This window comes from Pelophylax lessonae, assembly GCF_965119305.1.
Source record: "Pelophylax lessonae genome assembly, chromosome: 13".
NCBI lineage: Eukaryota > Metazoa > Chordata > Amphibia > Anura > Ranidae > Pelophylax > Pelophylax lessonae.
This window is the reverse complement of record NC_138780.1, coordinates 118,786,534-118,811,421: the sequence shown is the minus strand read 5'-3', so window position 1 is coordinate 118,811,421 and position 24,888 is coordinate 118,786,534.

Genomic DNA, 24,888 nt, shown 5'->3' with positions numbered 1-24,888 from the left:
CCTGTGTTCCTTTGCAGGAACCTGAATCAATGTATTCGCCTAGTACAAGCCCCTCCCACAGAGTAATGTAAAACACTGGCCAGGCACACATTTAACCCTTTGATCGCCCCTGTTTAACCCCTTCTCAGCCATTGAAATTAGTTCAGTGACAATGCATATTTTTAGCACTCATCACTGTATTAGTGTCACTGATCCTCAAGAAGTGTCAAAAGTGTCAGTTAGTTCTCCGAGTGTCCGCCGCAATATCGCATTCACGCTATAAGATGCTGATCACAGCCATTACTAGTAAAAAAAAAAAAAAATATCCCAATGTTTTTTGCGCAAAACAATCAATATACGCTTATTGGGAACAAAAATATGTAGCAGAATACATATGGGCCTAAATTGATGAAGAAATTCGATTTTTTTTTATTAGATATGTTTTATAGCAGAAAGTTGTTTTTTTTTTTTTGTTTGTTTATAGCGCAAAAAATTAAAACTCCAAGTACCACTATAAGAAAGCTCTATTAGTGTGGGAAAAAAAGGACATGTATTTTGTTTAGGTACAGCGTTGCATGACTGCACAATTGTCAGTTAAATGCAGTGCCGTATTGCAAAAAATGGCCTTTATCAAGTAAATGAATTTGAAGGCAGGGTTACTTTATTTAATATATGAATTTGAAAGCACAGGGCACTTTCTTAGGCTCCTTGTGCAACTTGTCTTGCGATTTGGGACTGCAAAGTCACATGACAAGTCATACTCCATGATTTCCAATGAGTACCGTTCATATCTGTAAGACTTCAAGTCGCAATGACTTCAAAGTAGTCCCTGCACTACTTTTGGACGATTTTAATGCGTTTTGAGGTCGATAGACATAGGCATTGCTTCAAGTTCAGTCAAAATTGTGGCAAAATCGCGGGCAAAATCGCGGCAACAAAATTGCATTAAAATCGCGCAACTTTTAGGTCGTATAAAGAACCTAAAAGAGATTAATTTTGTGTACACTTTATGAATCGTATGTATTTATATTGCATTTAATTTTGCACAGTATTTCAAATGTTGCACTTTTTTACATTTTATGAAATAGCCATTTTGATATATTTAATAGGTAGAGTGCAGTCACCATTATATTTCAGATTTTTAAAGCACTGTCTACTTTTAGTGACCACAGCTATTTTTATGTGGTGCAGACATTTTCTCATAAAGAAGAATCCTGAAATCATCCCGAAAGAGTATAATTTAAAAGATAGCAAAATTCAGATGACTTAATATGGACCTAGCATCAGATATATTTTTAATGATAAGTGAATATGTGTTTAGTAGGCACCTGTGGCTGTTACTGAAATCTTTAGCGAGGAAACGGGGGGGGGGGGGGGTGCTGGAAAAGCTTTTCCATGGGTTTTATTGAAATGAATGGGCTGCCCTACACACAGAACATATCCTACACAGGTCTGAACCAAGCCTTAGGGTACTTTTACCCAAGCGTACTCCGCCCCGTTCAGCAGAAGAACAGGGAACAGATCCTCTGCTGAACTTGGGGCAGAACTGGACAGATGTGACATCCATGCCTGTTCAGTTTTTTGTCAACATTTTGACAGTGGGGGTTTGCAGACTCCCATAAGTACTATAGGATGCTGGATGTAAATGGGCGTGTGTCTATTTATATCAGACTATCCACGATCTGTCACATTTAGGTCTGGAAAAACAGAAAAGGATGCCAGTCCTCTTCCTGTCTCTGAACTTCCAGTGCTTCAAAAGTTATTAGCTTTGTGTCTTTGGGCAGAACTGTAGTAAAGATGGCCCACCTCCTCCTTCCTCCTCCTCTGATTGTTTAAATAGGGGGGATCATGTCATTGTAGCGCACCCCTAAGGAGCTGCAAGTATACTGGTATTCCCCACCCTGCACAGCAAGGCACACCAAATTTCCACAGGCACTCAGAGTCAGAGAACAGCCCATGGCTTTGTTTTTGTTATTTATTGAGGGATAATAACTTGGATATGGATTGGAGATTATGGGATGCCCACTTGGCTTCAGAACAACTTCAGGGACAACTCTTCCTATATATAAAAAAAGGGGGGAAGGCACCCCTCAAGGGGATGCAGGCCAGCCTTGCATCTCCCCCTAGAACTCTATACCACCCCACCCAAATTAACCAGATTTCCCCACTCACTCACCCAGAAAGATTCAGAAAGGGGAGAATACCTGCCGTCAAATGTGAACCCATCTTTAGCGTCTCAAAAAAAAGCCTATAGAGAATGTATATATGTATGAATAAAAATATGTACATCTTATAAAACACTACATATGTATAAAATGATCCAGCAAATGTACAGATATGAGTAGATCAATAGTTAAACATACTCAAGAAAACCTATTTCAATCTTAAAATTGTTATGCTATTGCTTTACACCATGAAGGTTACCGATCTCTATGCCATTGGATAGAACCCTAATTGCAGGGGCGTAACTACAGGGGTTGCAGGGGTTGCAATCGCTACCGGGCCCCATGCTCCAGGGGGCCCGGTAGCAAACCAGTGGGTGAACTTCCAGGATCGCAAAGGTCACACTTGCGACCGGACCCTGGCATTGCACCACTGTGGGGAGGCCCCAAGATTGCAGGAAGGGGGCCCACAAGATTGCAGGAAGGGGGCCCACTGCAGAACCTGTGAAAGGACCGTAATAAAAGGCCATGCAACGAGTGTAAAGAGCCCCAGGATTAGTGGGAAGAGCCCTGGGCTTGAAGGTAAGGGCCCCGGCCAGGGGTCTGGGGGGCCCTTCATGGTTTCTTGCATCAGGGCCCTGAAGGTTCTAGTTACGCCTCTGCCTAATTGGCTATGCATATCTACGTGTGAATCCAGTATCTCAAATCTGTGTTCATGGTCACACCCTTTTTCTAGAAACTTTTTTATCAATACCACACTTTGTTCTTCGTAGTCCTTAAGCCACGTGCATGTCCATCGCAGCCTGCAGAATTGCCCCAGGGGTACATTTTGTATCCACCTGGGGTGATGATGACTGCGGGCATGGTGGTAGGAATTGCTGGCTGTGGGCTTAAAGTGGGTCTTAGACACTATATGTGTGCCTGACTCTACCATAAGTTCCAGGTCCAGGAATACAAGTCTTTCCTTATCGACCACATGTGTGAACTGTATCCCATACAGGTTTTTCTGGCAGTGCTGTAAAAAGCCCTCTAATTCTAAATCTGACCCATTCCAGATGACAATTATATCATTGATGTATCGGGCAAAGAGAACCAGGTTCGCTCCATACGAGTTATTTTTCCAGATGTGGTGATTTTCCCAATAACCCATAAAGAGGTTGGTATAACTAGGGGCAAACCTGGCTCCAATCGCCGTGCCCTTAAGCTGCTTGTAGAACTCACCTACAAAGGTAAAATATTTATGGGTCAGGGTGAACTCAGTGCACTGTACTAGACAGGCTTTTTGAGCATGATGTCATTTGTTATCCTCGAAGAGAAAATGTTGTACTGCCTGCAACCCGTATTCGTGGTTAATGGAGGTGTACAATGATGAAATGTCTAGGGACAAACATCTATAGCCTGCCTGCCATTCATAGTTGGACAATATTTCCAACATGCGGCCTGAATTCCAGATATAGGAAGGTAACCGGACCACCAACTCCTGAAGAAAAAAGTCAATATAGTTCCCCATGTTACATGTCAGACTATCAATATCTGCTATAATTGGCCTACCTGGAGGATTAGAAGGATGCCTTTTGTACTAAGTACAATCAAAAAGCCTTTTCTATTAAGAGGATCTTAGAGAAACATTGGGGTATTCTCGAGCACGATCCATTGCTGTCAGAGACCATCAATTATAAACCCAAGGTAATCTGTTGAAAGCCCAGATGTTTAAAAAGCTACATAGCACCAAGTAGAGTGAAATCAGCTAAATCAAAACTAGCACCTATGTGGGCCACGATCTTTGACCAGAGGGGCAACTACAGATGCAGGGTCCATAATTGCAGCCTATGCCAGTTAATGTGGCATAGGAAGAAGGAGTCAGTGGGGGTAGATGGACGTACATATCCCAATAGGCAATTTATCAACTGCTCCACGCAGTTCATGGTGTATTGCCTGATCTGCCCCTGTGGTCTCCTGCACGTAGGTCGTACTACACGAACATTTAGAACCCGCTTTGGAGAACATAAAGGAAACATCCACAAGGAGTTCGACAAGCACTCCCTTTCCTGCCACTATCGGGATGTCCACAACAAAAATTCCATGGATCTTAGAGCCTTTGGGATTGAGTCCATAGCTGGGATCTCTGATGTTGGGCAAAGATATCAGAGAGCATGTAGAAGGGAAACATACTGAATCTACCAGCTGGGATAATTGGCTCCCAGAGGGTTTAATGAGGGTTTGGACATCCTTGCTGTTCTATAGGTCTCAAGGGAGGTGTTCTCCAAGACTGTGTAGCAGTTTTGGATGCCTCCCACTTGTCCCTTTCAGGAAGTTTTAATTTGAGATAGAGATTGTGGTAGATTGATTGAATGTTTGAGGTATTGGATTCATACATAGATATGCATAGCCAATTTGGGTTTTATCCAGTGGCATAGAGATTGGTAACCTTCATGGTGCATAGCAATAGCATAACAATTTTAAAATTGAAAAAGGTTTACTTAAGTATTTTTAACTATTGATCTACTCTTATATGTACATTTACTGGATCATTTTATACATATGTAGTGTTTTATAAGATATACATATTTTTATAAATACATACAGTATATACATTCTCTATAGGCTTTTTTTAAGACCTGAAAGATAGGTTCACATTGGACGGCAGGTATAGAGTTCTATGGGGAGATGCAAGGCTGGCCTGCATCCCCTTGGGGCATGCCTTCCCCCCTTTTTTTTCTTCCCCCTTTCCCCCTCCCCTCTGGCTGTGACTCTGGAGCGAGATGACAGGGATTGATCTTCCTCAGTAAGATAGGCATTTAAGTGGGTGGATGATGGTGAGTAGGGGTGGGTGTGGAGTGTGCCCGGAGATACTCCCTCTCTTCCTTCCCAACCTCCCTTCCTCCCACCCGGTCGAAGCCAGATGCACAACCAATAGGTTGGAGGCATCTCTGACGATGGGACACACAGTGGTGTTGATGGCCCCACCCGAGGAAGTGAGATGCAGTGGGTCTGAGACGCAGAGCAGATGGCGTGCGTTCCAGACCCCGGAAGTCTGCACTTTTGTAATGTGTGGAGCGAGCAGTTCGGTGGCACAGGAACTAAAGGTTGAAGTCAGCGTGACAAGTAGGGTGAGTCTTAAATCTAGGTCTGAGGGGGGGGGGGGGAAATCGCTGGATAGTGATGTGACATACAGATTAATCATTTATCACAACAGGGCACACAATAGGACAGCACCAGATCCCCATGTCTCCCATTGTGGGATTGATGGTGAGGGATGTTGCGGAAGCCATAGGTCCCATTGTGAGACTGGGGGCCAAATACCACTCAGTATATAGCACTTTATGAATGGACAGGGAGGATTGTGGCTGTCCCCTATTTTAGGTTGTGGTCAACACAGCTGTTTATTTATTCATTCATTTTCTCATCGCTCAGCTCCGCTTAGAGTACATGGTGGAGGGGGAGGGACTTATACCTGATCGGTCAGTATAAATGTAGAGTCTACAGGACAATGGACTAGCTCTGAGGAAGGGAGCATGTCTCCCGGAACGCGTCAGCGGTCCAAGCACTAGGACGTGTCCCTCTCCACACAAGGTGTTGACACGTGATATGCAATTTTACTCTTCATGTTTGTGAGAACGTTTTTGACTTTTTAATAAACTTTCCAAAGGTGTCAAAAGGTAATGCACTAGGCGTTTGCACCTTCTTTTTTTTTTCTTTTTTCAGATTAGAGCAATAGCCTGTTATAGGCAGGAATCCAAGACCCCTTGCATGTGTAGCAAAAGTTCAGTGTCAAGCTTACATTCCCCCTGTGGCAAATGATCCCAGCACCACCTCTTCAGGCACTGCCAACTCACCTGGCTGCTGCTGCCCCTTTTACTAGCCCTCTAGGCTAACCTCTTCCCACAGTCCTCTAGACTGGCACTCACCAGCCCACCCGGCCTACTATCAGGAGATCTCCCAGACGTGCTGACCTGCACCTGCTGTCCTCTCACTTGCTCCTGTGCCTCCAGGATAGGTTTCCTCCTGGGGTTTGGTGGATCCTTCCAGCACCCGAGCCCCAGGCCCGAAAGTCAGCCCCCCCCAGACTGGGGGGGGGCGCATCCTTAAGGGCCACGCACTCAATCTCCATCTTCCACCCAACTGGCTGGCATGGCCCATGTCTATTTATGAGATGGCCTGCCCCTTTCTACACCCTTTTTACTAGGGATTGGTTGAGGATCTCATAAGTATGCATGTCAGCCTCTCCCCATTCCCACCCTCTAGCTCTGAAAGTTTCTACCAACTTCCAGACCAGGGGGAAGTGTCATAGAGAGCTGCCAGATGAGTCATCCAGCCCCTGAGTCACTCAACCCTGACCAAGATTCATAACCCAGGCCTGGCTCTCAGCCAGGCCAATTTACCCACGCTAACAGCTAAACCTATTTACACCTAGCACACTAGCTAGAGGGTGTTACACTATTCGTGCCACTCTTCTGCATTTAGAGATTGTGTTACATGCAGCATAACAATAAAATAACTTTTATCAGTGGAAGAGGGAGCACGTCTTCATTGGACCATCTTTACTGAAGTTCTGCCTGAAGACCCAAAGCTATTAACCATTGCAATGTCAGAAGTTCAGAGACAGGAAGAGGACTAGCATCCCTCCATATTAGATTTCTATAGGATCCAGCTACCTGTACAAAGTGGGACATATTTTAGGTAAATCATGTCACTAAAGCTGTAGAAAAAATATTTTTTACTTACCTAAACTTCATCTGTAACAGTGCACATGGGAGATGCTCACAGCTATAGGAGGACTAAAAGTGGATTCTGAGACATTGATTTTTACTTGGAGTTCTGCTTTAAACAAACTCCAGGATGCTTTGTCAATCCAAGTTGTGATGATTAGATTTTTCTAGTGTTACAGAGAACAGGATGAGGCATATGATCTACCAACTGACATAAATGCAAAAAAGGGACATGTCTCAACAGAACATTGAGCAAAATATTTCCATTTTTCTTAAGTCATCTCTTCAAGGAAACTTAACATTTCCAAACATGAAAACAAAAAGATTGATTTGTTTTACTGAAAAACATTTTTTTACAATGATCTGTAATATTTTTAAACAATAAAACATTTCACATATTTAACCACCTGAGTCCTAGGAAGTGGCATTACTAGAGCAAGAACCCAGGGCATGTGCCCTGCATCTCCTGGAGGATGTCCCAAATCCCAGACGCTGGGATCGCCAGCCAGCATTTCTCTCTGCTGACTGTAAGAACAATAGATATCAATTTATCAATTATTATAGATATAAGTTGGCTCCTCCTCAGCTCTGATGTATCACATGGCACAAAATTAAGAGAAGTCTAGAAGGAAGGGCATCACACTGAAATTTTATAAATACCAAAGTATACCTTTGCACTGCTGTACCTCCAACTACCCGCTTCATACAGTTCATATAAAAATACAAAACTAATATTCAAATCGATAGTGGTAGCTGCTTACACCTAATGTAATTTTCAGGCCAACATGTATCAAATTTAAAAGCAAAAAAATTATTTAGCGCTGCACTGTTCTGTTTTGGAGCTTAATCTCCCTGCAATTGTACTGGGGGACACAATGACCGAGGTGGTGAGGGGTGCTGTTGGGGTGGTAACAAAGATTTGTGCCAGGGGGAAGTGTTGTTGATTGTTCTGGGAGGGGCGATTTGTGCTGGGAAGGGGGGGGGGACTGTGCTGTAAAGGGGGATTTGTGCAGGAAGGGGGAATTTTTGGTGGGGAATTTGTGCTGGGGGGGGGGGGGGTTTAGCAGAAAGGAGAGTTGGTACTGGGAGTAGAGGGGGGTTTGCAATTTCGTCTGGGAAGAATTTTGGCTTTCAGAAGGAATTCGCTGGGGACAATTTTGGCCTGCAGAGGAAATTTTTGTTTGTGAGGGGTGGAGTGAGTATGCAGATTAATGCTGGATTTTTGGGGGGAGTGGGGGGATTTTTGTGTAATAGTGATATACTGTAAATATATATATATATTTTTTTAACACACTTGTGACATCACTACACTCCACAAGGTAGCAAAAGCTGAAGCCCAAGATTGTGTCAATTCCTGGGTTAAGTGAAGAGAATGGGTTAAAAGGGTAGAATTTATATATAATATGGAAGAACTGTGCCATTACGGAGAAGATAGAATGGAAAAATTTGTAAGTATCTGGAAAGGCTGGATAGAGTTTAAAAGCACAAAGTACTCTGGAATGATGGGAATTTAAGGAGGGCGGGAGGAGAGAGGAGGGGAGAAGAGGAATGAAGAGGGAAGGAGGAGGAGAGAAATGAAGGAAATATATGAAAAAAATATGCTGAGTATTGGGGGAGATGAGGGACGGGGGAGAGGTGGGGTTATGGGGAGAAAATTTGATTCCAGACATGAGAATTTTGAAAAAAAGTGTTGATAATCTTGTATAATGAGGAATTTAATAAAATTTAAAATGCGGCCGCACTCTGCAGTAACCACCGAGCTGCACATAGCCGGACATAGAGGATTATTCTGATTTTAAATGTAAGTGGATACTTTCTTATAAAAAAGCGGTTTAAACATATTTTCACTATGGCGAGTCCTCTTTCTTTATCTGTGTCACTGAGGAGGAATATACGGGAAATATTAGGGCATAGCAGTCCCGCACAGCCTTCTGTGGTTCCTGCTCAGACCTACACTGGGACATCATCTATAGGATACAGGCCCTTGTCCAAAGTTGTTCCGATGTTGAAACAACAGCCCAAGAAAAGGGACAAGTGAGGAGGAAAGGGAGATATAGGATTGGGTTCCAAAAGAGGGACAGTCTCTTCCAGTGACAGACCGTTCTACAGATGAGAATGAGTGGAAAGATCGTGGACTGAATATCTACACTGATTAATTGGGAAAGCCGCCTATCCCCATTTGGAGGAGAAGGAATCAACGTTATTTCCAAAGTAGTGATTTTCAAGCTCACCCTTCACATTCATTTGGTAAGAGGCCAATATTGTTTTTGCACCGGTGGTTTATACACAGTTGGAGGTGAACATCACGTGAAGTGTTTATTTTGCAACACAGGGAATTTACTTACTGCACTTGCCTATTTTCCGCTGGGTAAGGAGGAAATTCACCAGGTGGAGGGACATCACAATTGTCTTTTGATTTTCTTGGATTTTCTTTCACATCATATATTTGCAACAATCCTGAGCACCATTGAAGAGAACACACTCTTCTTGAATTTCGGACTGTTGGACTATTTATTTTGATTTCTTTGGCCTTTGTGTCAAAGTCACCAATACACATTTGATGTTGATTATTTATTCACCAATTTGTTGGTTTCATATATCAATATTTGTTGGTCACATTTTTACTAATGTATACCACATTTTGAATTAGTGCACCATTTTATTCATTCAGGAGATTATATAACTCTTTTTGTTAGCAGTACATGCAGCAGTTATAAATCTGATCAGTTTTGTTTAGAAGTATTCTGGTTGTCTTACATTAAAAGCTACTGTTGTAAAATATACAGAATAAGCAGTAAATCATTGGATTGCCTTAGTCTTCTCATTGACTTCTCAGGAAAATAGCAGGAAAACTCCTAAACTGTCCATATACACACTAGGTTGTGTTTAAGTGACCAGAAATTTCACAAGCTTGGCCAGAAATGTATACTAAATCCAGGGGGTTCCTGGCAGTTAAACTAAGCTTCTGGTTAATATGGAGGATAGAAATGATAAGAGCATCTGAGATCAGACCAATAAAGTGCAAAATTCAGAGGAGCATGACCACAAGCAACTCTTGTCATTAGTAAACCACACACCCTGCTTGCTATTAAAGTCTATCTAAACCCAAAAACAAACATTATAGATATTGCAGCTTACCCATCATTTTTTTTCAGGCTTTTTTCCCCTTTGTTTTTACCTTCTTTATGCCTAGAAGAAAATATCTTGCTGTCCTCAGCAACTAACCTATAGAAGGAAGCATACTTTAAATATTTTGCATTGTTTACTTTAGGTTATTTTTCAACCATTAACTAGACAAGTGTGGTTCATTCCATTCCGAATAAATATTCAGACAAATTTTTTGTTATTTGGAGATTAGGATATATCCGAATCCCCGAATTATAGCAAAAACTAATTTTACCGAATTCTCAGAATATCGAAATTAAAATTTGAATTGAAATTTTACATTGAATTCCATTCTAATTTGTACTGTAAACATATTGTTGAAATCTGCAAATATATTGTTTGTGGTATTAGTGACCATTTCGAAATATATGGATTTTTTACTACAGCTTACCTGTAAAATGAATTTCTTGGAGTACATCACGTGACACAGAGTCATGGTTATACGCCACCGTCAGGTGAATGGACACTGGCAACCAATCAGGCATGAAGTCCCCCTATATAACCCCTCCTACACAGGAAGTACCTCAGTTTTGTAGCAAGCAATAAAAGGCCCCATCCCATATAAGAGGGGAGGGACCTCTGTGCCCCGTGATGTACTCCAAGAAATGGATTTTACAGGTAAGCTGTAGTAAAAAATCTATTTTTCTTTTTCGTACATCACGGGACAAAGAGCCATATTCATTACCATATGGGTAATCCCATAGCAATACCGCCATAAGACCACAAAAGATTTACATAGCTGCCTGCAGAAAACTGCAGCTAAATGCAGACTCCTCCTGGGTTCTAACATCTACTCGATAGAAACAAGTGAACGTATGCACTGATGACCAAGTCGTGGCTTTGCAAATCTGAGCCATAGAAGCTTGATGGTGAACTGCCCAAGAGGCACCTACTCTTCTGGTAGAATGTGCCTTTACAGGAAAAGGTGGAATCTTCCCTTTCAAACCATACGCCTGGATAATAACCTAGTGAATCCAATGAGAAATCATAGACTTAGATGCTGCCTGCCCTTTCCTAGGCCCTTCTGGCAGCACGAACAAAAGATCGTGCCTGTACTACATCAAAAACATGTAATAACTTTTCCATCTCTGTTTGAGGATCTGGAAAAGAGGAAGGCAGTATAATGTCCCGATTCAAATGAAAAGCGGACACCACCTTGGGCAAAAAACCTGGGTGTGGAAGTAAAGTCACCCTTTTTTGATGTAAAATCAAGAATGGCTCTTTACAAGAAAGAGTTGCTAGTTCTGATACTATTCTGACTGAAGTTATCGCAATAAAAAAGACCAGTTTTCTGGTCAGAAGAACCAGGGGAATATGCCCTATGGGCTCAAAAGGCTGTTTCTGTAAAACTGCCAGCACCAAATTTAGATCCCAAGGACACAATGGTGGCTTCACTGGTGGAAGCATACAGTATCTCACAAAAGTGAGTACACTCCTCACATTTTTGTAAATATTTTATTATATCTTTTCATGTGAGAACACTGAAGAAATTACACTTTGCTACAATGTAAAGTAGTGAGTGTACAGGTTATATAACAGTGTAAATTTGCTGTCCCCTCAAAATAACTCAACACACAGCATATATTGACTAAACCGCTGGCAACAAAAATGAGTACACCCCTAAGTGAAAATGTCCAAATTGGGCCCAAAATGTCAATATTTTGTGTGGCCACCATTATTTTCCAGCACTGTCTTAACCCTCATGGGCATGGAGTTCAATTCTGGCATGGAATTGAGCATAGAGAATTGCTCCAAATGTGGACACCATCTTCCCTAATAACTTCATGCAAAGATGTACAGAAGGATACCTTTGCCTTCTTACAGATTGAACCAGATCCTTCAGGTCTGTTACCCTTCTTAATGGCAAGAATACCTTTGTGAAAAGGGTAAAAATATTGCGCTTAAACACTTAAAACACAACCAAAAAAAGTGCTTGTGTGCATAAACATATAAATAATAAATATATATACTAGTGAATAAATAAATAAATATATATGTTGTGAAAAGTCCTTAGTGAAATATATCAACAATCCTTAAAGTGCCCAGTGCAATACGGATCTCTCAGCAGTGACTGAAAATCACTTTAGCTTCAAGTGAGGGACCTCCACCATAGGGACTTTCTCCACCCAGTGCTCAGGGTAAATACTTCTTACCGAAGCTGGTGGACCCCTTAATTACAGGGGGTCTAAAATAGCATATAAGGTCCACAAATGCCTCCAAGCTATCCTTCTGGTCCCTTAATAAGGCTCAGCTCGCACAAGGAACTCCAAGTATTTCCAGGGTGGTATGGTATGGAGAAAAAGATAAGGAAACTCCGGTCTCACGTTCCCGACGCACGTTTCGTCAGACGCGCTGACGTCATCATCATCCCCTGATGACGTCAGCGCGTCTGACGAAACGTGCGTCGGGAACGTGAGACCGTGGAGTTCCGGGTTGGTGATACGCAGGAAGAGAGGAGCGTCCCGTACACCGAACCCATGCTGCATTTACCCCATGAAGGCATTCTGTATATGATGTTTGAGTAAGTGCATTTCTATTAATAAACCCCTATAATAGAACATACTACACTATCGGAGTTTCCTTATCTTTTTCTCCATACCATACCACCCTGGAAATACTTGGAGTTCCTTGTGCGAGCTGAGCCTTATTAAGGGACCAGAAGGATAGCTTGGAGGCATTTGTGGACCTTATATGCTATTTTAGACCCCCTGTAATTAAGGGGTCCACCAGCTTCGGTAAGAAGTATTTACCCTGAGCACTGGGTGGAGAAAGTCCCTATGGTGGAGGTCCCTCACTTGAAGCTAAAGTGATTTTCAGTCACTGCTGAGAGATCCGTATTGCACTGGGCACTTTAAGGATTGTTGATATATTTCACTAAGGACTTTTCACAACATATATATTTATTTATTTATTCACTAGTATATATATTTATTATTTATATGTTTATGCACACAAGCACTTTTTTTGGTTGTGTTTTAAGTGTTTAAGCGCAATATTTTTACCCTTTTCACTATTTATGCGTATACACGTTTTTATTGCAGCTTGCACTATGGAAGCAATTCCTCACATATAATCAACATTTGACTAATAATTTATTATCGAATATCACCATTTGCGCAGTTTCTTTTGGGTTACCAATTCGTTTTTTTATGCAAGAATACCTTTGCCTGTATGGTGTCCACAAGGAAGCCCAGATATTCAAGATGCTGGACCGGCTGTAATGCTGACTTTGCCAAGTTCAGGATCCAACCCAGACATTCTAAGAACTGTACTGTTTGGAAAACATTTTGGCTTAGAGCCGAAGGCAATCAATCTATTAGCAATAGATATCCTTTCTCTGATATCCCTTGAGATCTGATAGCGGCCAATACTGGAGCTAGGATCTTTGTGATCCTAGCTCCAGTATTGGCCAACCTGGAGGGCAGGGCCACAAACTGAAAATAACTGTTTTCTACTGCAAAGCGTAAAAACCTTTAATGGGCCTGAAATATAGGCACGTAAAGATTTGCATCTTTGATGTCTATGAATGCTATAAATTCTTCTCCCTGTAGGGAGGCCATGACTAAACGAATTGACTCCATACAGAAAGTATGAATGTTCAGAAACTGGTTCTGAGCTTTTAGATGCAGAATAGGTCTCACATCTTCATTCGGCTTAGGAACTACGGAAAGGTTTGAGTTAAAAACTCCTGAATGTTACATCTTCCGGAACCTCTGTATTCACCTTAACTGGTCCAGAGCCAGAAAGAGAGATCTTCTTTTTAGAGGATCTGCAGGTAAGTTCGACCTTACAAACCGAGGATGCGGAAACACCCAAAATTCCAGTTTGTATCCCTGCAAGATAGTGGAAATAACCCAGTTGTCCTGAATTATTTTTGCTCAGAACTTTGAGAGTCTTCCCCCCCACCTGATTGAGTGGGGGGCGCCTCTTCACAAGGTAGGTTTAGAGGTAGACTTGGTAGATCTCTGGGCCCATGATTTCTTCTGCCCTTGCCCTGAAGGCTTGGTTCTACCAGACGGCTGGGGCTGTCGCAACTGCCTGGGATTAGAAGCCATAGGAATGTGAGTGCTGGGAATCTTAAAAAAGGACGTTAACAGGTAGCAACGCACTGTTCCCCCCCCCCCCCCCCCCGAAATCTTTTGGATATACATATCCAGATCATCACCATATAGGCGTTCTGAAAGGGAAAGCCAGCCAGCAACGTTTTACACGGTAATTCCGCAGAACAGCTTTTTAGCCATAGGATTTTGCGCATATGCACTGTTAAAAGAGCACCATCACCTTTTAGACACTGGCGAAAAAACTGTGTAGGAGGGGTTATATAGGGGGACTTCCTGTCTGATTGGTTGCCAGTGTCCATTCACCTGAAGGTGGCGCCTAACCATATGATAATGAATATGGCTCTGTGTCCCGTGACGTACGAAAAAGAAAATGCTGTTTTTGTTAAAGTGTTACTAAACCCACAACAGTAAAATCAGTCTGTATATGCAGTAAAGCATGCTTGTTATACTCACTGTGGAACCTAAGTGGTTAATCCTCTACATTGTGTATAATGACTGTGTGATCCTGTCTCTCTGATCCTCCTCTTCTTCAACTGTCCCCTAAATTATTTTATGGGCGGCAGGAGAGGTGCACCCCCCCCTCTCCTGCCGCTTTCCGGTCGTTTTCCCCGTTTATCGGAGCCGTCGGTAGCGGGGAAAACGACCCGGTCCTCTCCCCTCCTAGGCAGGAAATCGAGTGAGGGCAAGCTGGTCCCCACTCGACTCTATGGCCTTGGAGGAAGGGAACGACATCATACATCGCTTCCTCCCAACGGCCTTAAAGGGCCCACTTTTTCATGATATAAAAAATTAAATTTTTGTTTGGCTTTTTAGTGTAGATGTGAGATCTGAGGTCTTTTTGACCCCAGATCTTACATTAAAGGGGACCTGTCCTGCTTACAGTATTTATATACTGTTTAGGGGTTCTAAGTAATTTTCGAGCAAAAAATACTGATTTTAACTTGTAAATAACAAGTGTCAGAAATAGGCCTGGTCCTTAAAAAAAAAAATGGAGTTGGGCTTTAAGGAAACTGTCCTGAGACGAACATGTTGCCTGTCATTGCTAACCACGCCTGAACATGAAAGTAATCATGACTCCACAGCTTTTTTGTTGAACTGCATTGTGAGTCTGTTACGAGAAAGCCAAATGTAGCTAGGAAACTAGCATTTTCATATGGAAGCCAGCAGTGGCAACATCAATCATCCTCCCATGACAGCTATGAACTGGATAGAGCATTGATGATGTATAATAACATTATACATCACACACACACAGCTATTTCTATATGAGACACAGTGGGTGGCTCAAGTACCAAATAATAGATAGTATTAGTAAAAAGTTGACTATATGCACATAAATCTTAAGCTAGCCAAACCATAGTAGCATTTCATTTATATTTTTTTATTTTATGAACATTTGTTCAATTTTCTAAAGGTTAGTGCGGTCAAATTGATGTTAGTTTATAGTCTATATAGTCTATAGAAGCCTTTTTCAACCAGTGTGCCGAGGCACCCTAGGGTGCCTTGAGGTTTCTTCAGGGGTTCCTTGGTAAAATGGCTAAAAATTGATTAAAAATTTTATATAAAGCCAGCAGTTGGATGAAGCCTGCCTTTTAGTTACACAAAGTCACAGGTTTTCATTATGCACAATTACGACTTTCTACACATTGGCATTCTAACAACCAATGATATTATCAGTTAATAAGGAGGATGTCTATTTCCCCCGCAGCATCCTTGTTTGACCATCCTCTGCATCTCTCCAGCAGCACTGGGGTGACATTAGCTGACTGATGGAGAGAAATTGAGGGAGAAGAGAAACATTGGAATACTAGTCCGTACCAGTGTGGAAAAGTGTATCTGCTTTGGAATAAAAAAATTACCTCTAACTTTGGGTGTCCTACGTGTGGATGTAACTGCATTGTGTAAAATTATTAGAATATTTATTTTTTTTACATTTTAGAATGGGGTGCCTTGAGACTATCCATAATTTTAAACGGTGCTTTGACTGATAAAAGGTTGAGAAACACTGATCTATAGACACAGACAGTGAAGCTTGGTCCGCCCCCTGCTCCCTCGTCACAGGATTTGATTGACAGCAGCGGGAACAAATGGCCCTGCTGCTATCAATCTGTCCTGTCAGGAGGGAGAGAGCGAGAGAGTCACTGCTCTCATGCACATCAGTGGATCAAGATTAGGCTGAGGTATAGAGGGGGATGAGGTGAAGATCCTTTGCACAGAAGGTTTTTTACCTTAATGCATTATATGCATTAAGGTAAAAAACCCTAAGGCTTTAGAACCACGTGTGTTTATGGGTTAGGTTTGTTTTTAGAATATTCTGTATTGAAGCTCTATCTAAACTCCTGTAATAGGTAGTACTGTATATGTTTTTAAGCAATGTGGCTACTTTTACTATTATGTTAGAGAACATGAGCTGAGCTAAAGAATTAAAATGAAAGTGTCTCTATAGAAAAATGTATTATGTCTTAGCTTTTGTTTTAGCAGTGCATTACTTTTTTTTTTCACGCTGTTTTCCTTTTATTTTCACATAGGTATTCCTGCCAGACCTGGGGTGGCAATGCTCGCTCATTGTACTGTATCTATAGTGGTGCAGTATTGTCACGCTAGGATATGAAGTGTGTTAAGACTACAAACAGCTCGTCTTTTCCTCTTCTCAGGCCCTGTTCACACCTGAGCATTTTACAGCCCGTAAAACGCTCATCTCTGATGTTCCAAAACGCCCAACAAGCGAAATCCCATTCATTTCAATAGCCCCTGTTCACATGTGAGTGTTTTGTCGCCTGAAGCAAAACACCTGAAGCTCAAAAAAGTACATGAGCTTCTTTTTTTGGCAAATTACAAGCGTTTTTGGTCAGATGTCAATGCCTGCCTTGAAACACCTGAAAAACGCCTAAAAAAAACGCCTTAAAAAATACCTGAAAAACGCCTGAAAGGATACGCTCAGGTGTGAATGGAGCCTTATGGTTAGTGGGGAAACAATAATATGTTCTGGCTGCACATGCACTTTAAGCCTGATGCCTAGTGCCTTGATATGTTTAGAAGCCATGTTTGAGCACCCAGAATGGGACGGTGTACCGGTACGTGCTTCCCCTACCTGGGCCATAGCAGGTAAAATTGAAGAGGGAGGGGGGGGGGGGTGCTACTGACCACCATTGATAGGGGTTGAAGTTGGGGGTTACTGACTGTCTGCCTGTTTTGTACACTCCTAGCTGGGGCAGTGATCATCTGAGAAAGCAATGTAGACTAAATGCAGTTCTTCCATAGGTTAAAAGAAGCAGGTGCGGTCCACCAGATGTACAAGTTCACAGCGGCCCCTCTTCCTGCACATGTGTCTGTATGACCCCCCCATCTCTTAGTCTAAAAATTATGAAGAATGTTTTAGGTTAATTTGGATACATTTTATAACATATCAATATGGATATTATTAGCCTGTGGTCTTTTTTTCCCTTTATAAAGCAAAACATTAAAAAAAACCTATCTTAACAATGATATAAAACTCATAAAGGCAAAGTGTTGCGTGACAGAGTAATTGCCAGTCAAACTATCACAACACTGAAAACTAAAAAATAGTCTGCAAAGAAATGAGGTGTGACCTGTTGGTATTGAGATGGTTAAAGAAGCTTGTAAATGTTTATTTTTTTTTCTTCATGCAGCTTACACCAAGCAACATTGAGATCCACAGCCATACTGTATATTTACTACTTCTTAATATTTGCTCAGCAAATAAACTTTATTGCAGTCACACTGTTTTGATAGTAAAACACCCGTTACAAGGTCAAGGGAGATAAACAACGTTACTTTTTTCTCCCTGGCATAAATCAGAAATCTTACGCTTGGTTTCAAAAAGACAGCTAGTTATTTTATTCTGACAAGAAAATCATTTTGACAATGAGATGGAAGATGAAAGATTTAAAAGCCATGAATCTGATGACAGCGGCCATTATGTGTGCTTGATATTGCCTTAGTGAAGGAACAATAGCATGTCAAGGAAGTCAGTCAGGTAAACTGATGCTCTATCAGCAAGTAACTGATACCTCTGAGGAAAGGAGACGACTAATTGAGTTTTTTATTTCGTGCCACTGACAGGATATTTATTCTTTTCAATGTTGTGCCCATTTCCTCACTTTTATTTGCTTTTCAGCTTAGCTTTTTTCTTTCGTGTTGATTTTATGTTTTACCTTTGGAAAGTCATACATGCAGGTTTGTGGGATAGGGGCAGAACTGGTAATACAGGTGAGGCAACGTGTCTGCAGTGACATGCAGAGGAGGCCCACACGTTCACGCTGCGCTTAAGAAGGAAGCTGTTACATTGGAGACTGACTGCTCTTAACTATTGTCTATCCCAAACCCATGTAGCTTTTAAATCGAAATTGAAATCATATGTGATATGTACTGTACTGAATGCAGAGGAGCATGAGGGGTAGGTGCAGAGTGATGCGGTGGCCAGAAAACACACAAGTCCAAGTGCAGTAACAAGAATATATTGCTCCTTCTGCTTACTAGGGGAGCCTGATCTATTGGGTTGCCTGTCGCATGTTTCCAAATGTGATTCACTGGGTCTGAGGGAGTGTCCCCACTGTATACAATGAGGGAGCTTGTAGGACAGTGGAGGAAACCTAGCCAGTGACACATTGGCTTTTGTGGGAGTCCCAGTGGGAGGGCATTCTTGCAATGCATCCTATGATTTCTTATAAAAGCCGGGGGCATGTGACAGGGTGTCTTTGGCGGGAATCAGAGGACGGCTGTATCTCCTTCTGCTGTGTGTGAGGAAGTTGGTTTTAGGCAGTCGGCCTAGTGAACCAGGTGTGGAGCTGTGCTGCAGAGGATCCAGTGAAGTTGACGGTAGAGCTGCTGGCAGCGTCTCTCGGGAAAAACAGTGTCCAGGAGTACCGGGAGATTTGCCTAAGGGTCAGCCCAGGAAGGGGGACCACTCCATAGAAGTCAGGGGATCAAAGGGCCAGCTCACACAGAAAGTTACAGTAAAGGGGGTGCTGTGTAGAGAACCCCGAAGAATAGGGACAAAGGGGGTACCAGGAAGGGTTCTGAATAGTGTTCTACAGTACAGTAAAGCTTATCTTCTTCACTGCAGTAACAAGGTGAAGCAGCAGCCTTGCTGCATTCAGTTATTCAGCAGTCCCAGCAAATTGTACATAGTTATTCAAGTTGGAGTATCCCACTCATCCGTTCTCCTATCCAAGTTCTCAAATAAACTACCAAAAAACAAAACCCCTAGACTGTTTTCTGACTGAGCAAAGTACTTTGACCATGCTTTATTGCCAAGTTGTTGCTAAGTTATACCAGGGGAATCTGTAACCAGCCGCTCCCAAGGGAGTAGTGCTACAATTGTAACAGAAACCAAGTAATACACAACAGACTCGGCAGGAAGGCAACCCAACCGGGAACACTCACAAGTTGCAAATGTGATGAGGCAGCAGATTGAAGACTCAGAGGTACAGACGCCACCTGTCTCGTGGAGCAGAATGCAGCCTGGAAGGTCTGTACTCAAATGAGAAGGCTTCCAGGAAGGATGGAGTGTCCCTGTAGTTTTGCTACTCCTCCGGAACCTTTCCCTGATGCTAAGCACTTTCCCTGACAGACGGATAACCTGTCTCTACTCTAGCCACTTGCAAAATGTGCGCAAAACCCAGAAGCCAGTGTCTTAAATAGACTCTGCCTGACCCGAGATGGCCACTAAAGTCAGCATCCAATCAGATAACTGCCTCCCTGTGACAAAGGAAACCATAAAGGAACTAGGTTCCCCTCAACTTCCTCCTCCAACTGCATTGCCGCTGAAGACGAGTGCCACCTGCAGTGGAGAAAATAGACTGCACCTGCCTACAAGCAGATAAAGGTATATTTTAAAGTATGTCAGATGTGCTAAACATTACTAATTGGGCCCCAACTCAAATATATTCACAGTATCCCCACTGGGGAGATTTCTTTTAATTTCCTAATGGGGACACAGATATGGAAACAAAAACCTAGAGACATTCGAAAATGGACCCTCAGTCACTGTGTTTTTGAAATTGTGGTCAAGAAGGCACAACGTACCACATATGGAGACAATGCACAAAGGTTAGAAAATGTTTGTGTCTTCTCACTCATTAACACACTCCAAAATCATTATTCCTAATCCTCCAAAACTGCACCGCTGAACCCATTCTGTAAACTTCTAAACATTTTCTATCAATTCTCCTTTATCTTCCTTAGATATGCAGCAAGGGGCACCAGTTTAATGGCGGATAAAAGAGTCCAAACTTTGGACCTAAGAGTTGAGCCCCAATGAAGGGGGAGTGATATTGCCACCAATACACATTGGCTGTTTATATCTGACTCTTTTTTACCAATAATTAGAGTTGAGCGGACACCTGGATGTCCGTGTTCGGCGGGTTCGGCCGAACTTGAAAAAAAAGTCCGGGTCCGTGTCCCGGACTTTAGCCGAACTTTTCCCGGACACCGAACCCCATTGAAGTCAATGGGGACCCGAACTTTCAGGCACTAAAATGGCTCTAAAACACCAATGGAAAGGGCTAGAGTGCTGCAAATGGCAGCAAAACATAGTTAAGAGCATGACAAGTAATTGCATGACATGCAAACATATGTGGATAGGGAAATAACTTAAAACAACCAAAAAAAAACCAGAAAAATAAAACAATGTTCTTCATCTCTGAAGGACGAGGCCCATATGGAGTAGGAGGGAGGTTGAGGTGGTGGTGGATGTGGCGGTGTCATGGGCGTGCGCACAGGGTGTGCCGGATGTACCTGGGCACACCCTAATCACCTAGGGCACATTAGCATTATCGCTCTGTTTGCCAGTGAGGAGATGGGAAAGATCTCCCTCGGACCTGCTCTGCTCTATTTCACTTTGCCAGCAGGGAGAGTAATGTATCGGGGCCATGTACATGTAGGCAAACACATGCATGTGTATTTCAACTTTGGGGTGCACACACTAATGCAATAGGCTGCGCACACCTATGGGCGGTGTAGGTGGAAGCGGCGGTGGAGGAGGACCAGGGCCGGATTAAGAGCATCATGGGCTTGGTGCTGAGGATTTTGAAGGGCCTTAAGGGCCGTGCCTTGGCATGCACCCAGAGGAGGAAGGGTGCAGCCATGCATGCCTAATTCAACATGGGATGCTGTCTCTGAAGCCCATAAACACATCCATGCATCGGCAACTGTCCCTCCTTGTCCGGCCTTCATGCTGTGTGGGGAGGTTCTGAGGGAGCTGCCTGGGGAAGCGAGCATAGAAGCCAGACTTCTGTGTTTACAAGTGACAGAAGAGTGGTAACAGTGAATATGGCCAACCCGGGGCCTATATTAAGGTAGGGGGCTGGAGCTGCAGCTCCAATAGCCCCTACGTTAATCTGGCCCTGAGGAGGACGAGGTAGCCAACACTGCTTTTTTTCAGAAATTTTAAATGAGGGTACACCCCAAAAGAGTGAGAAAGAGCAAAAATAGAACAATGGCTGGGTAAGGTCGGTATCCATCGCTATTCTGCACAAGGTACGGAAAGGTCCATGCCTGGTTCATTTTAATGAACGTGAGCTTGTCCACATTGTCTCTGGACAGGCGGCTGCGCTTGTCTGTGATAACGCCCCCAGCCGTGCTAAATACCGTTCAACTAATACACTGGCTGCAGGGCACGCCAGCACCGCCAAGGCTTAAAGGGCAAGCTCAGGCCATGTGCCCAACTTGGAGACCCAGAAGTTGAAGGGGGCAGACCCATCATTCAGTACGTTTAGGCGTGTGCACACATACTGCTCCACCATGTTGGTGAAATGCTGCCTCCTGCTAAGACGTTCCATATGAGCTGCTGGTGCTGCTGTTTGTTGTGGCGTGCTGACGAAGCTTTTCCACATTTCGGCCATGCTAACCCTGCCTTCTGAGGTGCTGGCAGTGCCCTGGTTGCGTTGGCAACCTCTTCCTCCTCCTCCGCCCCGCTGTCAAGTGGGAAGTGGGAATGCCAGCAGCATCGCGTCTACCAGCGTGCGCTTGTACTCGCGCATCTTGCGATCGCGCTCCAGTGAGTGAATTAAAGAAAGCATCAGAGTTGCCGTGACGACATGTTTCGCACAGCTGATGTGCGATCAGCTGGCTTTCCAGGCCAGGTCCCGACGCTTGCTGACGCCGCTTACGAGTAGCGGATACCTCTGGTTGGCGGCTCCGCGGCACGTCTACACTGCTTCAGTGTAAGTAGCTACACTATCGGGTGGGAGGAAGCCACGCCACCTTACCGGCTGGTCCGGTCTGCTTTTGGCACATAAGATCCTTCTCCCTTATGCCTGGTTCCCTGCTGTGATCATCTACACAGTTCCGGCTCACCCAGCGGCTCGGTCATCCTGTGACCCCCGGCAACGCCACAGATCTGGTTTGAAATACATTCTATTATGTTTTAATCATCACTATATATAATTTTTATAAATAAACTTTTCAAGGTTTTCCATCAAGCCTGCCTGAGTTACATTGTAGACTATGTACCGTGGGATAGCGCTGCTGCCCCTCCCCCCCATTCACTGACTGCCCTGAAAGCCTTGGAAATGTTACCTCTTCATCCTCCTCCTCCTCATCCTGTGCCACATCCTCTTCCATTATCGCCCGAATTGTTTTTTCAAGGAGGCATAGAAGTGGGATAGTTATGCTGACAACGGCGTCATCGGCACTGGCCATGTCGGTGGAGTACTCAAAACAGCGCAACAAGGCACACAGGTCTCGCATGGAGGCCCAGTTATTGGTAGTGAAGTGGTGCTGTTCCGCTGAGTGACTCACGCGTGCGTGCTGCAGCTGAAACTCCACTATGGCCTGCTGCTGCTCGCACAGTCTTTCCAGCATGTGCAAGGTGGAGTTCCACCTTGTGGGCACGTCACATATGAGGCGGTGAGCGGGAAGGCCGAAGTTACACTGCAGCGCTGACAGGCGAGCAGCAGCAGGGTGAGAACGCCGAAAGTGCGCACAGACGGCCCGCACTTTCTGCAGCAGCTCTGACATATCGGGGTAGTTTTTAAGGAACCTCTGCACCACCAAATTCAGCACATGCGCCAGGCAAGGGATGTGCGTCAAACCGGCTAGGCCCAGAGCTGCTATGAGATTTCGCTCGTTATCGCACACCACCAGGCCGGGCTTGAGGCTCGCTGGCAGCAACCACTCATTTGTCTGCTGTTCCATGCTCCTCCACAACTCCTGAGCGGTGTGTGGTTTTTCCCCCAAACAGGCAAGTTTTAAAACTGCCTGCTGTCGTTTACCCCTGGCCGTGCTGAAGTTGGTGGTGAAGGTGTTACGCTGACCGGATGAGGAGGCAGTAGAGGATGAGGAAGTGGAGTAGGAGGAGTTAGGAACTGGAGGCAAACTGAAGCGCCCTGCAATCCTCGGTGGTGGAAGGACATGCGCCAAATTGCTATCCGCCTCAGGCCCATCCGCCACTGCATTTACCCAGTGTGACGTTAGGGAGATATAACACCCCTGACCGTGCTTACTGGTCCACGTATCGGTAGTTAGGTGGACCTTGGCACAGATGGCGTTGCGCAGTGCACACCTGATTTTTTCCCCCACTTGGTTGTGCAGGGAAGGGATGGCTTGCCTGGAAAAGTAGTGGCAGCTGGGCACGACGTACTGTGGGACAGCCACCGACATAAGGTTTTTAAAACTGTGCGTCTCCACCAGACGGAATGACAGCATTTCAAAGGCCAAGAATTTTGAAATGCTGGCATTCAGGGCCAGGGATCGTGGGTGGGTAGGGGGGTACTTCCTCTTCCTCTCAAGTGTTTGGGAGATGGAAAGCTGAACGCTTCCACGGGACATTGTGGAGATGGTTGGTGACCCAGGTGGTGGTGTTGCTGACAGATCGTCTGTTTGTGGGGTGGCAGGTGCCGGTATCACTACAGATGTGGATGGAGCGGCCGAGACTGCAGCAGAAGAGGAAGCAGGATGAGCCAGAGACGTTTCTTGGTTTTGAAGGTGTCTACTCCACTGCAGCTCGTGCTTTGCACTTAGATGCCTGATCATGCAGGTTGTGCTCAGGTTGAGAAGGTTTATGCCTCGCTTCAGGCTCTGATTGCACAGGGTGCAAACCACTCGTGTCCTGTCATCAGCACATTTTCTAAAGAACTTCCACGCTAGAGAACTCCTTTGAGCTGGCTTTGCTGCGCTCGTTCCCTTGCTGCGTTGGGCAGTAGCAGGCGTAGTGTCTAGGGCACGGCCGCTCCGCTTCTGCACCCTGCTCCCTCTTCTGCTGTGCTGGTGGCTCTGTGCGACCACCGCCTCTTCCTCCAAACTACTCAGGTCACCTGCATGACCTTCATTCCATGTGGGGTCGAGGACCTCATCGTCCTCCACATCATCTTCCACCCAGTCTTCACCCCTGCCCTCCTTGTCGGTCTCCACAATTCTGAACGCCGCAGCAGTTGGCACCTGCGTTTCATCATCATCGGAGACGTGCTGCGATGGTCCTTGCATGTACTCATCTTGAGAAATAAGTGGTTGGGCATCGCTGCACTCAATCTCTTCCACTTCTGGGACAGGGCTAGGTGGATGGCCCTGGGAAACCCTGCTGACAGAGTCATCAAAAAGAAGAAGAGACTGCTGTATGACTTGGGGCTCAGACTGCTTGCCTGATTTGCAAGGGGGTGAGGTGAAAGACGGTTGGACATTGGCTGCAGGTGCCAACTCTGACCTTTCTGCAGTAGACTGGGTGGGAGACAATGTGAAGGAACTGGAGGCACTGTCAGCAACCCAATCTACTATCGCTTGTACTTCTTCAGGCCTCATCACGTCTAGAGGTGCATTATGCCCTACCAAATACTGCTGCAGGTTCTGTCGCCT